Source organism: Drosophila guanche, unplaced genomic scaffold, assembly GCF_900245975.1.
Source record: "Drosophila guanche unplaced genomic scaffold, DGUA_6, whole genome shotgun sequence".
NCBI lineage: Eukaryota > Metazoa > Arthropoda > Insecta > Diptera > Drosophilidae > Drosophila > Drosophila guanche.
The window spans coordinates 3799643-3817305 of NW_022995750.1; the positions used below are offsets into that span (position 1 = coordinate 3799643).

Sequence of the window (17663 nt, forward strand, 5' to 3'; positions counted from 1 at the left end):
ATTTTAGTGTAAACAAAGAGAAGCAAAAGGAGAAGGTGAAGGATGGAGAAGTGCTGCGAAAGCGGCAACGCAGGAAAAGCATAAAGAAAAACTATAATTAAATTACAAATGAGATTTTGTTTTTATTTGTAATATTTATAATAAAAATATAGTATTTAAAAATTTAAATTTAACTCCTCTATTGCTTCTACAAAACAAGGGGGTTTCTTGGGAGATTTCAGTTATCTATTTATTTGAATATCTGGAATATTTGTTGAAGTAAGTGAATCTGTCCATTGAATTATTATTCCAAAGAAAAATTTGTATTAATTATTATATGTTTCTTGTTTTTGCAGTTGAAAACAATGATCTCCATACTCTAGGCCAATGATTATGTCAGAGGGTAAGCCGCAAAATGACAATTTCTGTATAATAAAAAAGAACTAAAGTTTTCGTTTCTTTTGCAGGCCTTTCGAAGTCGAGAGCTCCATTTATGAAACGATCTTATTAATCTGACATCATAATAAGCGATTAATCAAGTGGCATTAACAAAGCCCCTGACCAATGGCCACAACGCAGCAGACACCTGAGGCTGAGGCTGAGGCTGAGACTGAGACTGAGGCTAAGGCACCCCAGCCAGCACGATCGGCAGCTGCTCCAATCCACCCGCACTGTAACCCGCATTGGACATACTATACACATCTCTCTCGAGCGAGCGAGTCAGGAGCTCAAACAAATTGAATTCGCATTGTTTGCATAATTGCTGGCCATTTGTAAACCGAGTGAATTCGAGTGACTGTGCTCACGTTTATGTCGCAGAATCGAAATGAATAATTTTAGCAGAATTCACAGAGAGCGTATGTACATACATTCCCTCTGCTAATGCCATTTTTGAGGTGGATTCAAATGAAGATCTTGCATAAAGTGTACACTAAACCGAAACCCCATCCCATCTCATCCCATCCCTAGTTGTCATAAATAGTCTCGTGGATCTTGAGCAGCTGCCAATTTGTACTCACGGATGCGAATGTAAATATTGCAATTCCATGGCTATTCCCACAAGATTTTCTGCCAAGTTTTCTGAGTTTCCTATTTGGTTTTCGGTCTGCTGAAGTTAATTAAAAATGGTTCCTTGTTTGCCCCCAAATAGAATCCTCACGCCCAACCCAAGATTTCTACCTAGAGGTGGAATATATCTGTATGCTAATCTATATGTGCAGTATCTAGATATGCAAATTGTATATTCGCTGGGGTGTGATAATGAGTTGTATGGGTTATTACCAAGATGCCTAATTCTGTGGGAGACAACTTTTGCAATTTCATGTAAATTATCCATCAATTTTTGTATTAAGCGATAAATATTGTATTATTATGAGAGAAAGTCATGCGAGAAATGTTTTTACGTAGATTATTATGTATAGAATTATTTGTTATAACAACCTGACATTGTTCATACATATTGTTTGAGTTCTATATATAAATGGGTACCATTTTGGGTGCCTTAAACACACAATTTATTATGAGTTTTTATATTTTTTCTTTTTGTTTGACAAGCAGAGCAAAAGCGAATCCTAATTTAAATATAACTACAACCAACTATTCCCGCATAAAAGTAAATAGATTAACAGACAATCGCCTAAAGAATTTCACCTTTTAGCATCAAATTTCTTTAAAAACTGAATTGTTACCTTCCCGTAACACATCGCCATTTTCATTTGGGAATATGCAACAACCATCTGACTCTTTGGCCAATCGCAACTGTATCTACACTGCAAACATCTCACACTTTGCCCGAGAGCGATAGATAGATAGATATATAGAGTGAGAGCAAAACTATCAATAATCACTTCGCTGGAATTAAGACAACACTTCAAAAAAACTGAAATAAATCATTAATTACTCGAAAGCAAGCTGGAAACTGGCTGAGAATGATTGTAGGAAACAAAGCAAGATGTCAGAAATCCACTCGAGCCAATAATGATGACTACGAGATACATCTGTACATATGTATCTATGTATGTTTGTATCAGCGAGCGGGCGGACGGACAAGTGCGTGTCTGTGTCTGGGACCGGGTTCACACAATCCATCAATCGATCGGTGATCCATCAGGGCGATATTGAGCGTCCAAGGCAGTCCGCTTGAGGCACATAAATCATGAGTGTGTGAGAGAGAAGCGATAATAAGAAACGAAGAACCAAACTTCAATTGAGTTGTTAAACACTGCAAGAGAAGGGCCAAAATCAAATGTTTGCCCAATTGCCAGTTGCCAATTCAATTGCCTGGCGAGTGCAAAAGTGCAAAAAAAAGTTGAAACCCGACAATCGTCGGGCAATTACAAGGATGGAGCTCACATGCTGGAGCAGGAGCATTACACATATCCTGCGCTGGCAATCACACAAATGAGCCTCTAATAGAATATTAACTCCCAAAAAGCGATTCGGGCAACCGCCCAACCAAATGCAGTGGTTATGGCTGTCGCTGTCCCTGTCCCTGTCGCTGTCGCTGGCTCCAGGAATGATTATGGCTGGGAGAAGGGAGAACTGCAGATGGAGATGGAGATGGAGAGAGACTCTCGAGCAGCAGGTAAACCTGGCCCAAGACCAAACCAGTTCTGGAAAACCAGCAAGCAGCAGGCGGCGAGCAGCCAGCAGTTCCGAGACCCGAATCGAAGTCCGGTTTTGAGTCGAAACTGAATTCGATGTTCGAACATTCGAAGATCGCACCCACACTAGTGCAGCGCAGCGCACCAATACACTCGCAAACTACCTGAGAGCACACCCATACCATGACAGAACCATTTCTAGGGTTCGCTCTCTCGCTGCCACTGCCGCAAGGGTTTCGATTTCGACATCGAAGTTTTCGATGGTTTTCGAAGTGCCTGGACCCGGACCTGGTCGCTGGCTCGGACCGGCACAGCAGTACTTCTTCCACGCACACCGCATGCGCATCGCGCAGCAAACGGAACAGGCAACATAATGTTGCCTCTGAATGTGGCAGGCATGGCCGCTCTATAGAGGTGCACTCTACGCACTCACTTGCGTGGCATACACTTGTCGGCCTGCTCGCACCCGCACCCGCATGCGCGTCGTGTGGCCCCGCCCTCGAGTTTCGAAATACTTGAATGATTTTCAATATGGCCGCCGTTTTGACAGCTCCAATTGCTGTTTGTTGTTGTTGTTGCTGTTGTTGCCGATGCCCAGATGCGCCATGCCGCGCGCTGAGGCAGACATTTGCCGACGATTTTGGATGATTTTCGACGCAGCGGAGGAGACCACTTGCCGCCGGTGCCGCCGGTGCCGCCAGTGCGACGAAACGAAACGAAATGATTCGAGATCGAAATGCGAATTTAAATGAACAAATTATTTAAATGCTTAATTTTATGGAAAGCCATCTGTGATTTGATTTGATATTTAATGCATAATAAAAATGTTTATAAAAATTGAAAAACTGTTCTGGATTTTCTCATTTCAAGTGGTTTGTGCCATTTAAATGGATATCTAGCGACTTTAGAGGTATTCTTCTATACAAATTACTGACTACAAAAAGGGAAAAATTCCTACGGTTGGAGAATATTCACTACTAATAGGAGGATAATTATGTGCTGATATATTTCTGAAACCATTTAGGAAGTCAAATAAACTCTTTATATTTGATGATCTTTATGATGGCTAACATTATTAAATTATATCAAATATTTCAATTATAGGAGGGATTTAATGGTTGTGTCCATTTTGCACTTTCTTTGCAATTTGTTGCTTTCTTGCACAGAATTAACTTCTTCCATCAGTGGACAAGGGATCGTTCGATGGAAGAATTTCATATTTAGGAGATTTCAAATAGGAGAAAAATTCCGAACTCAGAATAAATAACTTAATGACTCCATCTGGATCCCGACTCATCCAATTTAAATGAAAGAAAACCCTCCATTTTGAGACAAAAGACAACTGATTGTGCATTCGATTTCAATTAACGCCACCAACTGTTGATGTCTGTTGGGGGGATAATCAGTCGGTAAAGAGTGGGAACAGACACCTACATCGTGCACATAAATTTCCTTATGAGTACGAGTCTACCCCGTACATCTCAATCTTTTTGTGCGATATTGCTGGCCATTAAAATTAAGTAATTTGAAGACAAGGCAGAGGGAAATGTTGTCACAACATTCCAGTAATTACCCGTAATGCCCAAAGAACACAACAATCCCAATCCCAATCCCAATCCCAGTCCCGGAGACCGACGACTGCCACGACTGCTCCGATGACGATGTCGCTAATGATCGAATCATTTCGAATAATGGCCCAAACCGAAGCAGACATTCGGTGAAGAGCACCGAGAACTGTATCTGAAACTGTATCTGTAACTGTTGGCCATAAGAAAGGCCAATGGCAACAACAGAAAAGCAAGCGAGAGAGAGGAGAGGAGAGGAGAGCAGAGCAGAGAAGAAACACCGAAAGTCAACTGAAAATTGAGCTGCAGATGTAAGTAAATCAAATAAAATCACGTGTCATTTGTCTGCGCGACTCATTGAAAGATAAGATTTTCGGTAGCAAACAGGCACTACATGGGATACAATACCGAAGGTTAGGAGCGGGACCACCTGAAAGACCTGGAGCCGCTCAAATGCACAAAAATGAAGTGCGTGGCCATTAATCAGAGCTTTACTAAATTTAATATGCGGTTAAAAGTGCTAATGACGCTGGTCGGGCAATCGTTTAAGCCTCATCCATGCCATCCCCATCCTCATTCTCCGCCCACACACAAGAACAAACTACAGGAGGAGCTGGGAAGGGTTCGGGTGCGGGTGCGGGTGCGGGTGCGGGGTCCCAGGAACGGTCTGAACCAAACAGAACAGACGGAACCGAGCAGTACATAAAGTTTAATGAGGAACCACTTAACACTTTCAGAGCTTTTTACGTTTTGCTGTCATTAGACTGATTTTTGCCACTAACTACGATGCCAGGAATTACACTGAGAGAAATAGCGGAGGAGAAATCATGTTTACCAATCTAGCATCAGGAATCTTCAAATTCGAATTATGAAATATTCATAAAATACGATTAAAATTATCTGAACTGATGACAAAACCAATAATGCCAAATCTAGACTGTTTTCTCAACAATCAGAAGAATTTAGATTATTTCCCAATCGATTCCACAATTCGTTGCAGTGTACACTGTCCTTTTCTCCCTTTTGGTTTGTTCTCTCGTGGTTATTCCTCACAGCCTGCGGCCAGTGCATATTTCCTTCCGAGTCGTCAGCGGAGGCCAGCCACGTCGATGGCGTTGTCGTCATTATCCGGCCATGTTCGCAATATTGCACTCCAGCCACAGCCCCAGCCCCAGCCCCATCACCAGTCCCGCCCACAAGCATCCAACAGTCCGTCCGCCCGCATTTGGCAGGAGAACTGAAAACTGAAGCTGAAGCCGTGGCTTGAGCCGGGGCAGGGACTTACCTCCCTCACTGTTTCGCATTGGCAGAGGCGTCAGACTCGAAGGAGCAGCAGCAGGAGGTGGATGTGGAGGAGTACGAGAGTGCGGGAGAGTGGTTCCGTGATAGGGTTGGGGGAGTGGGGAGCCAGCGCGTGTATTTCAAAACAAATCGGCAACAATTTCATTAAATGAGTATCATATTAAATTTAATGATGCAGCCGTATTTCAGTTTTCGTTTCGCTTTCCGTGTTTTTCTTTGCCCCGTTTTTGTTCTAGGAAACGTGGAAAAAGGATCCAGGAGCGAGGATGCAGGAACCCCGGTAGCTGATTTCAGGAAAACTTCATTTAGGGATTGGGAGACGTAGAAATTGAAGTACTCTGAATGTGATGTGATGTGATGTGATGAGGCTGCTTGCTGCCTCAGTTGTCAGCTCGGAATTTCTATTCCGAAAGTTATCCATATTCCACTTGTGGCCTTCGACTCTGATGAAGTGTCTTTCAGTCTTTCAGTCTGTCTGTCTGCCTGTCTGCCTGTCGCTTGTTGTGCTTCCTATTGCTGTGCCTCCGGTTGCTGCTCGTGCTGGAGCTGAGTGACGAATTGCCAACAAAGCTGGCAACGATTATGGATTGTAATACATCTAGCAGGTTGCACCTCATTGATACTTATCAGCCGGAGAGCTGAAGAGTGTGGCCCTACATTGACTTTTAATTATCACAGACGCGACTTTGCCCATTTGCCAGTCAAAGCATCAAAAAAGGTAAGAAGACCTTGGAGGGCATAGAAGGAGGAGAATTTTGCTGGTGGAATATACGTTAGGAATTTACTTGAGAGATATATCTGGGTATTCTTTGCTCCTTTCCGCACTTGAATTAGTGGTACTATTTCATTATTTATTATTATATTTTCATCCATATCTTTATGCTTCAGATGCCCTCCCATCGAACTGTCAATTGCCCAACTAATTCAATGTCCTGTTCAATTTTAATGGCTACAAAAGAACGCAAAGAAACTAAGGCAAAAACTGTAAGACAAGGAAATAGAATAATGCGTAAGCTCACTCAAGTCCATTACCAGAGCGAAGGAGATGGCAAGCGGAGTCAGGAAAGAGACAGGAACATCGATTGATGTCTGACTGGTGGGGGAGGGTGAGGGAAATTAACCAATTTATCTTTGTTTGCTGCACAACAAGAACAAGAACAAGAACCAGAAAAAGGAAAAAGGAGAAAAGGAGCAGAAAAGCTGAAGCAGAAGATGGAAAATAAAAACAGAAAAAGTTTACACACAATAAAAAAACGCAGGAGAGCAACAACAAAAGGATCTGCAAGGATACATCAACAATGGCGACAATGACGACGACAAAGGCAACAAAAAAAAAATCGAAAACAACCAAGAGAACAACCAACAAAAGGAAGCGGAGCCCAAGGAGCTGCACTGAAAGGATTCAGCCATTAGAGTGGGAAGAGGTGCACGGGGAAGGGGTCATGGGGCAAGGGGCTAGGGGAGTGTATTGCCGCCGTGTGACACATTTCTGCTTTTAAGGAGGATTGCATTTGTTACGCGTGCGTTGCCTCCGCTACGGTTCAACGGCAATCGATCAAGAGCAAACATTTTTCGGTTCAGTTCGGTTTGGTTCGGTTTTTGCGGGGGAGGGAGTAGTGGCTCCAGATGGGAGGGAATTTAGTCAGTTTGAGTGAGTGCACTCATATATTATTCGTTTGCTTTTTGGGCTCCTGCCTTGCCTCCTTAGCCTCCTTAGCCTCCGCCTGCGTGTGGCATTCGCTGTTAGGCAGAGAGGACAACAAAACAGCAAGGACAACGACAACGACAAGCATTGGTGTCCTGCCGCTAGACGGCACACTTTTGCCTCCTCCACGTCACGCAATGGTGCATGAAATTTGCCTGCCATCGCGTTCCGACCCAGCCCTAGGCGCACTTTCACTTTCTCTCTCTCCCTGCCCTTGCTACTGTTGCTGCTCCTGCTGCTCCTTGCTTAGGTAACAGTTGCGGCTGCTGGTGTTGGCCTCTAATGTTATTAGGTCCTCCTCTGCACACAGAAAGCCATTCCTCATTTCTGCAGTTTTCCATTTTCCATATTCCACAGTACTTCCCTCCACAGTACTGCACATGTGCTGACAGCAGCCTCGCCCACTCTCTGTGGCATCTGCGAATATTACATGTCACTCTCCACATGGCCACGCATCCGTTGCATCCTGGTTTACATCCTGCGGCACACGGCCATGGCTGGCAGCGCAGAAAAAGCAGCATCAGGAAATTAAATTCCATAAATCTTGACTAGTTACTACACCCGTAAGCAAAGCAGCGCGCCCAGCCAGCCGGCTAGAAGGATGTGTACATTTTTGTAATATCCTAAGTGGAGCAACATGTGGTTTAAGGATAGGAATTTAAAGCTTTGCTTAGAGCCGCATTTGACCTGCACTCCATAAGTGGTTGTGGATGTGCCAGAGGCATCTACTCTGCGCCATCATCATCATTAGAAACTGCCACGAAATATCCACCAAATGCGAGTGGCCGCCGTGCGGCCGTGCGGTGGAGGCCTTAACTCGTTTTTGATGTGGCACGCTGCAATGTCCCCGCCAGAGAGCGGCAATCAGCGGCCCACCGTACTCGTGGCTGGCCAACCAAACTGATGGATCGCATGAAGCGGCGTATTTATTATCCACGCACTTTTGCGGCATCATCCGCTGATCCGCTGATCCGCCAGGTGCCGATTAAGCCTCTCCGTCTCTGTGGCTCTCTGTGGTAATGCAACTTTAATTGCTGATCAGTCGTTAATTGTGGCAAATTACGGGTACAGCCAGAGACAGAGAGAGTGCCACAGAGATTAGCCAGAGACAAAAATAAAGCTGAAAACTCGAAAAGAAAAAGGAAAAAGCTCTCTTTTGATTAAAGTAATTAATGGCGACGCTTTTGTGTGCCAAATATGGCGTCTAGATGATCCCCCTGTCCAGCTTTGGCTTTGGCTTTGGCTTTGGCTTAATTGTAGCATTAAATTTCTGGCAAAAATCCCGAAAAACAATTTGAATAATTTGAGTGCAAAAAAAATTAATTTCCTTTGTGATGAAATGAAAACTTAATGGCATATTATTAAGAGTTGCTAAATCGATCGATTTGTGGCGCAAAGCGGAAGTTCCCTGGACGCCAGTCAGCAGACAGGACCTCAATTATGAATGGATGGCTCCAGTAGCAGTGAAGATAACCCACTGGAACCTCAGTACGGAGCACGAGATGGTGTGCATCTCATAAATATTTCATCGCGTATTTAGAAGGCAGCCGCAAAAACAGAAACAGATTGCGCCTGTTGCACTTGGATGCCTCTCTCTCTCTCGGTGGCTACTGGCTACTGGATGTGTGCTGGGTACCTTCTGCCTCCACATGTGGAGTGTGATTAACAAGAATGGTGGCAATTACAGGAAATTGCTTCATTGCACCTTCCACATAAAGAGAAAGAGAGAGAGAGAGAGAGCACGAGAGAGGAGTTGGCTTGATTATTTCACAAGGAAAATGTGCGTGCACTTTTTACTTAATCGTAAATTTGATGCATGCTTAATGAAGACATTTCATACCCTATCCTGCTGCTGCTGCTGCTGCTACTCATTTTGCAATCACTTTAAAAGCCATAATAAGGGTGAAATTTTAATGACTTCATTGCCAGGTCCGCAGCCTGGAGCCACCAGCGACTGGCCAGGGGCCACCCTGTTGACACAGCCATTACCCCCAGACTGCTCCACTCACACACGAACAACAAACAACAAACACTTCCTGTGCCCCATTTAGTGCGTGTTTTTGGGAGCTCTCTCTCTCTCTCCGTTCTCCTGCTCCAGCACTCATCGAGTAATTTTTATTTTTTTCGCTAAATAATTCATGTTATTATAGAAAACGGCGTTTTAAGTGAAGCCGAGCCAAAATGTGTATGAAAAAACCATTGAACTGAATTGAATTTGTTGGCTTTTGTTCGCCTTTCTTTTCTGGTCAGCGTCCATCGACCGACCATTTTGGAAAGGGAAAGAAAGGTCTTTCCACCGGCACCCAATGCACAATCAAAAGGCAGCAGCAGCAGCAGCAGCGGCAAATGTCGGTTTATCTCTCGGATGCCATTAAGGTAGCGCTCATACTCATCCATTGACAGGTAGAATATTTATCGCCTGCATTCTCCCACCCTATACGGGTCACAAATGATTCGGAAAAACCTGTTTTCCATCTCAGCTGCCTGAGGTCAATGGCTGGTTCTGGGGCTCCCTCGCCTAGGGTTCTCCCCCCCACTACTGTTTCCATTTTAATTACAACATTTTCGGGGTAAGAAATGATTTAAATAAAGGTTAAGTTTTGGTCGTTTGGTCATTTCAAATGCAGTAAGTTGGTGGCCTAAAACAAAGGCTACTGGTCTGCAGAGATAGCATTTTGAAATCGATTTTTCATGTTTGAAGAACTCTGTAGAGCTCTGACTCTTTCAGTATAAATATTCAATAAAGTATAAGTATTTTATTAAACAAATTATCAGCGCAATGAGTACAAAGTATGATGGCATACACCTCTCTCCCCATTAGCTATCAAAAAGTATCCATTATGACCCCATCCTCGTACAATGCGGGCAACTTGTTGCTGCTTGCTGCTTGCTGCTGGCTGGTTGAGAGTGTAATTATTATGGGGCTAATTAAAAGCGAATTAAATTTAAGCATCTGCCTCACACTAATGAATATTTATTGATAATTACAATAATTATGCAAATGTGCAACCATTTCATGCGGCACGAAGGCCAAGAGCCTCTCGTTCCCATCCATCCAGTTGCATTTTTGAAGAGGAGTCAGGCATTGACAATTTCCCCTTAACTCGAAGGTATTCAACACATGGCCTTCAATTGCAGCAGAACAATGCTGAAAGACACCCTTCCCCTTGCCCTTTCTCTGTTGACTTTTCACCCAGGACTTTTGCGTTGTCCATTGTGTGTGTTGAGCAGTAGGAATGTCCTTGACATGCTCGGAATGGCGTATCGAATTGATATGCAAATATTGGCCATACAATTGTTCGGCAATCCTTTGTAATCCTTGCTCCGTAGGTAGTCGATGTCCTTCAAAATGTCAATCGCCAGGCAATGACCGTCATAAAACTTCACTCTGCATACGCACACATCCTTTCGCCGCGTGGGTGGAAGGATGCGATGGATGCGATGGATGGACAGGGACATGGACTCGATGGATGCGATGGATGGGTGTCTGTTTGTTTTGTGTTTTGACTTTATCCTTTTGTGTGTGAGTGATTTATGGCATCAGAGACCAAGTCAGCGACAGATGCGAATGGAAATGTGCGGCCGTACAGCCGTAGATCAGTTTCCATTTCACTCTTGACACAATCGGTGGCTCCTGTCTCCTGCTCCTGTAAGTTTTAGTTTCAGTTTCCATTAACTTTAGACATCATTTTCTGCCCCTTCTATTAACAATTTCTATTACCAATTTTCTGTGTGGTCTGGACGTATATTTTTTGTACTGAATTCCTTCAACCCAATCAACGGGATATTTAATTATAACTTTTCTCAACGAACAAAAAAAATTAAATGAATTCTGGTAATGAAAATTCGCTCACTTTAATCGACTCTGGCAGCGGCGTGACGATGATCGATTTTCTCTGAAAGCCCCAGAGACACAGCAAGAGACAGAGACGGCTGGCTGGATGGCTGGATGGCTGGATGCCCGAGCTGATGAGCGTAGCAGCAGGAGAGGAGACCCCATCAAGGCACACCTGTTTGGCCCTGGCACACTCGTGCTCCGCTCCACAAAAGACCTAAAAGACCTAAAAGACCTAAGAGCTGGTCTGCTGCTGGTGCTGCTGCTCGGCAGAGCTTGTTCCAATGGATTATTAATGATTGGCGATCGATCGTTCGCCGATCGGCGGTCTACAAGCTCCTACAGAAATAGCCACTAAAATTAGCTGGTAGCTGGTGGTGGTGCAGCAACTCCTCCCAATCCCAATCCCAGTCCCAATCCGAGTCCCCATCCTCCCTTTGCAGCAGGCGTTAGCGTTTAGCGTTAACGTTAACTCAATCGACCTGTCATTTGGGCCTCAGTTGGCTCCTCGCATAATTGCCACCGTCACTTGAAGCCGTTCTTCGGCACATCATTTATCACGTGTGGATCTATTTTTAGCGGAGAGCAACACATCCGAAACTACACAAAGAGAAAAGTCTAAGAGTCCCCGAGTCTGTGTTTTATTCGAGTCTAAATTTGCATTACTGCGTGAATCATTTATCAGAATTTGTTGGAACAATTAATTTACAATCGTTTTGGGGCTGTGTCTCTTTAATTCGATTTGTGTGCGGTGCGATATCCGCTGGGTGTGAAATTCACCTTTGGGCTTCATCAATCATCAAAGTCTCTTCGCCCTGCCCATTCGAATCGATCTAGCAAGAGGCCACGTCGACATCAAGTCTACTAAAATGCTGTCAAAGGATACACAAAGTCTCCAACAAGGCAGACTATGTGGTTCCAGCTTCGATTTTGGGGGGAATGGGGAAATGCCTCCCAATCATCACACTTACTCAATTGTTTATGCATTTTGGTTGCTTTGTTTTCATTATTTCCATGTTTGTGTGTTTGTGTGTTTGGGTTTGAATTTCGGGGCATGCGTTTCAACAAAAGTTCATTAATTTCCGCCTCGAGCAGCAGCAGCAGGATCCTTGGACTTGGGCTGGACGTGCGTTTAGCACATCTTTGGCGGGGGCACCTCTCTCTCTCTCCTTCTCGTGAGTATTCATTAATCCCAAAACGATTCCCAGTCTCTCCTTTGGCTCGTCGTTGTATTTTGTTATTAATGATGTTCAACAAAACGGCGGCTCTTTTTCAGTTCTGGTTATGGTTTTGGTTCTGTTTTCGGTTTGGACAGTTTTCTGTTTGTCGCCTCTTGCCGTTGATTTGCGGGTGGTTCCTGTTTACTCTCGAGTCCTCCTCTTCCCTTTGAGCTGCTGATCATTGTTTCAGTCCTTCGTCATATTCCACAGTCCGGCGTTCGAAGTGGTCAGGGAAACACGCAGGTTTCTGGTCTTATCATTACTTAATGTTGAATGATGTCGAGTGTTTGTTTTGACATGGAGCCCGTCTGCGGAATTAAACATTTAGCATTGAGTGATTAATGATTACTCAATCCCGCTCCAAGAGGTGATGTGTAATATAGATTTCGGGTTGGATAAACGCTGGAGGAGGGATCAGTCGCATGAGTTCATGGGTTGATGGGTCAATGTGAAGGAGTATTTTTCCTGCAATAGTAAGTGACTCTCCCATCTATCAAAATACAAGCTAATAACACTCCCTGGAACCCCCAGACTTTCCCCAAATCATAGCAGTGCTGAGACCCCGACAGGAATGCAAATATTTGTGAATCGAAAACACTTAGTGCAAACACATTTACTGATTCCTGCCACACAGATTCCTGGCAAACACCAACCCAACACGCTGCAGAGGGGGGAAGTTAGCTGCCACCCCGAAAAGCTATGCTCCTGAGGGGAGAAAGCCAATTCTAATTCCCAGCAAATGCTTTTCATAAAAAAATGAGGGAAACAAGGAAAATATTTGACATCAGATTCGTCAAACTCATGCGTCCTCGAAGGGGAGGCGTGGGAGTGGGCCCTGTTCTGAGTTTAGCAAGTGGCAAGGCTGACTTTAAGGCTGGCCCAGGGACCCTGTGCTCCTGTGTGCCATGCCCTGTGCTGTAGTCCTGCCATCCTGCTTCCTGTGTGTGTGTGCTCCTGCCTGTCTGCCATTAGAGGCTCAAATGGAAAACGAAAATGTCTGACATTGACAAATGTCATCCGTCATTGCGAACACAAGATTGATATAGATTGGAATGTGACACAAAAATACGCACAACTTCCACCACCACCACCACCACCACCACCATGGCAGCCCTCGGAGCAACAACCACTCAGGCACCACACCACCACTGCCACTGCCACTGCCACAGTGCCACAGAAAGAAAGAATGGCGGCCAGGGGAAAAGGCAGCCATACGCACAATTGTGCGTGGCGTGGCGTGGCAAGGCATGGCTCAGAGTCGAAGTCAAAGTCGAAGTCCCAGTCCCGGTCCCGGTCCCGGTCCCGGTCTGACGATGACACAAGATGACGAGCGCTGATGAAAAACGTCGACGTCTGTCCATCATGTCACCCTTGTTTCTCCGCAGCCAAAAAGAAGCAAGAACACAGAAGAACTATGGTTGCCCGAAAAGAATTTCCCTGGCGGGGATGAAAAGCTGAATTTTTCACGCTTTGTCCTGGCCCCTGGGTGGTACAAAGAGTTGTGAGAATTCTGCATAATGCAAAATTGTGGTGATCTGCACACAAAGTTAGGAATTATAAGTGGTTCATATGGTTGAGTTGAAGCCAGTATTCGAAAAGGAAAAGCTCTTATTGAAAGGGGAGTCTGGGAGGCATCTGTTCGTATATAAATGGGAGTATAATGGAAGAAAGATTAAGGGTTTCAGTTACGAAATCGATTCTGAAGGACTGTAAAAGTATCCACAACTATTTTACTCTACTCTGCTTCTCTTCCATTGTCACCTCTCTTCCAGAACTTTTCAAACCCCCCATCGAAGTCGACCGCTTTCCTTTCCTTTATTTCCATTTGTGTGTGTGCGTGGCACATAATAATGGTGGATTTTCTTTTGTTTGACGTTAATTTTTTATTCTTGTTGCTTTGTCTTTTGTCTTGGCTTCCACTTCCCTTTGTCGTTGGGGCATGCAACTTGCACTTAAGTTTATTAGAAAGAACAAAGGCGCTACAGCAGGGAGCGGCAAGGGGAAGCGCCATTAAGAGTGTTGAAATTTGATAAATTGAGATTTGCATTCCATTCCATTCCATTCCATTCCACTGCAACAATTTTGCATCTTCCATCGCTGCACAATCCCCACTTGCTGCTGACAGCGACAAAAGTCTAAATCGGTTTTTAGATTGCAACGAAATTGTTTTTTTTTATTTTTGGCGAAAGTTTCGGCTGGGGCGGGGAGGTAATTAAATCGATGTCACCCATGTTGACACTTAAGCAAAGTTGTACAAAACTTTGGACACAGAGACAGACAGAGAGCGTGGAGAGAGCTCCCCGAATAATAATCAAGTGTTAATTATTTTATGGTTTTCAAAAAGTTTCAACTGAAAGTTTCGTCGGTTGCGTCGGGCTCCGCTCCTCGCACGCCGCAAATCATCCTTCAAGATACGCATCGATTTCAGCGCCTCCAACGTGGACACGGGACGGGGGCTGTTCCGGGCAGGCATTCGTTTCATTTCCTTCCAGGACAAACTGTAATGAAACTTCCGCTAGCGAAGCCCAGCCCCAACCCCAACCCCAATCTCCCGTGGCCCGTGGCAAACTAATGCGCTGCCATCAGTTGACGATGGCATTCAGATTAAGCGCTGCCGGCAATGAATGAACTCGATGCGGTGATAAAAACATTTATCAAACAAAAAAGACGAATAATCGCCAGGACCAGGACCCCAGTCAGCCGTCCCCCAGGAAGTGGGAATCTCAGGCGGAGTCTCGAGTCTTAGGCCCAGGGCTTTTTTCAGAGCTACAGCGAAACGTGATTAAGTAATTTGTGCGGTACTTAAAAAACAATTATATTGTACTCAAAGGATTGCATTACACAACAGGCAGAAATCCCTTGTCAGGGAAATATTCGTTTGATTAATTCGCAGCTACTAAAAATAGTTGAAAAATATTGAAATTTTTAACACAAATCTCTCTCATTTATTTTCAGGAATATGCTCAGGAAACAATCGAAACTGAAACCGAAACCTCTCAAAGAACAAGACAAAATACACAATTCAGAATAAGATCTTCGCCCAAAGAGAGAGTAAAGGGGAGTTGGAGATCGGAGATCGGAGATCGGAGAACACGAACATATACTTTGGGAATGCTCGTGAGGGGGCTGTGAGACAATGGATATTAATCAATTGCCGATAATGCTGTCCGTCCGTCGAGCGGCAGACAAGAGTTTTGAATAAAAACTCAAAGATGCAGACGAAGAGGTGTGTGTGGCACTGTGTGCCGTGCCCCGAGGATGTGTCACAGTCACACTTTTGTTGTTAATTGAACGTGGCATGCATGCCCCTGCCCACAGCTCAAGTGGCATCCACACTAATGCCGGATTCATGCTAAGTGGTATGGCAAACGATCTGGTTGGTAAGTGTAAGTGTAAGTGTAAGTGTAAGTGTAAGTATGTGAAGAGTTCTTCTTTTCTATTCATAGAAACGCTGTCATTGGACCTTGCCGTGAGTTGCCATCTCTTCCGGCAATTGATTAATCATTGAGTCTGCAGCACGACACGTCGATGCGATGCACTTTGACGCCCCTGAATCTGAGCCGATAGCAAAAGTATCCAGACAGTGTTTCCTCTCCGATATCCCCACTTCTTCAGCACAGATGGCTTTAAGTAATCCCGCAATATTGGCTTACTCTTCATTTATTTTTTGTGGTGGTTGCTGATAAAATTTCACAGCAAAACTCCAGAAGCTGCAACGCAAAAAAATGTTCACAAGGCAGAAATAAATAGAGAACAAAAAAGTTGCTGCTCTCTCTGTTGCTCTCTTTAGGGACTGCTGGCCTCGGTTTCTTCTCCTGAATTTTCGGCTGTTCGTCATGTCCATCGAGTGATTTTGATGAATTGCTGTCATTAATCTATGACGTACGCAACTACCAAAGGAAATGCCATCATCATCAAAAGCAGCACAGACCGAGCCAGCAGCAGCAGCAGCAGCAGCAGCAGCCGGGATCTGAAACCAAGGGGGGGAACGGAGCAGCACAGCCCGCAGGGAAACAGCCTGAGCCCGAGACACGGGCAAGGGCAGCACTGGGAAAACAATGCGCAAGGCAGAGGCAGAGGCAGGGGCAGGGGCAGAGGCAACGGCAACCCAATCCGAGCTGGGATGATGGCGCTGAGCTGACTCGTCGTGTGGTTGTGCCATGCCCGTGGTCCCAGCCTCGACTTTTTCACTAAAAATGTAGCATTTGGGAATTGCGCAAGATTTCGCTTTCATTTTCCAATTTGAAGCTTTTGGCCTCGGGCCCATGGACCGGCGCGTGCAGCAACCACGAGTACAGGAGCCACGAAAAGTAAAGTCTAATGGAAAAAGATGGGAACTAAGAAAACTTTTGATATATTTTAAATAATTTGCAAATGTTTAAAGTTCTATTTTTTGTCATAGTTTCCAGAATTATTTATGTAAATTAGATCCAATTTTAGGAGCTTCGGAAGCAGTCGTTTCCTCTAGGTACTTTCGTGTTACTTAGACACCATCATCCATTAGTTACACTCAAGAAGCATAATTTGCAATCGTTTCTGCAGCACAGCCAAAAGTTTAAAATATTCAACATACTGTTATGCAATGGCTCTCCAAATCCGAGCGGGTGTCTCTCAACTGAAACGCTCCATGTCAAACAATTTTTTATTTGCAGCCACCCGCCTCCCCTCTCCCACACACACACACACAGACTACTGCTGAATGCGAGATATTTGCATTTTGCTCAGATACGTTTTTTTACATTTCTTTTCTACATAAATGCATTTCGTGTTTACATTTTTCCAGTGACAAGTGTCTGAATCACGCTGCAGCGCACTGGGGATGACATATGGCGGCAGGGAGAGCCAGCGACACGCAGCCGACAATCGATTAATCAGCGAAAAATAATAAGAAACATGCTCACCCCCACCCGCCCCTTCTTGTATGGCATGGGATCTTCGGGGAGATGCAACTGCAACGGAGTCGGAATCTGTGAATGCGGAACTGATGTCGCCTCGGAGCACTGGCACTCAAAAAATGGGCAACTTCAACATTTCGGGCAGTCAAATAAATAAAGCAACCAAAACAGAACAAGGGGAAGAGAATATTATAATTCTAAGCTGAATAAAAATTTGTGTTTGAGTTGAGTTTTCCTTTATGGGCCCCACACACACACACTCGGACACAAATGTCAATAATAATGGAGGAAAAGAAGTGGCCGACAGACCCTCGAAATTAAGACAACAAAGTGAAATGATATGAACGAAAAATGTCAGAGCTGGGCAGAGGTCTAAATGAGTGACCGACCGACAAAACTCATTACAACGAAACTTCAAATTGCCCAAATTAATCTAATTTGTGTGTGGCTCTCTGGGCTCTGGGCTCTGGCTCTTTGTTTCTTTTCAATGTCAATGAGTTGAGTGGTTTGTCAGTGGACAAAGTTTTTTGATTCATCTGTCATTAGTTTTTTGCTGTTA

The 17663-nt window shown here is 44.5% G+C and overlaps 2 long non-coding RNA genes across 2 annotated transcripts; both read left to right on the forward strand.

The window, feature by feature from the left end:
- Positions 1–334: 334 nt before the first annotated feature.
- Positions 335–7170, forward strand: LOC117585968. The gene is made up of 3 exons (XR_004573961.1): positions 335–382; positions 447–840; positions 7158–7170. It is a non-coding gene; the product is annotated as an uncharacterized LOC117585968 (long non-coding RNA).
- Positions 7171–10766: 3596 nt separating this feature from the next.
- Positions 10767–15884, forward strand: LOC117586351. Its single transcript, XR_004573993.1, has 3 exons — positions 10767–10803; positions 15165–15589; positions 15656–15884. It is a non-coding gene; the product is annotated as an uncharacterized LOC117586351 (long non-coding RNA).
- The last annotated feature ends 1779 nt before the right edge of the window (positions 15885–17663 follow it).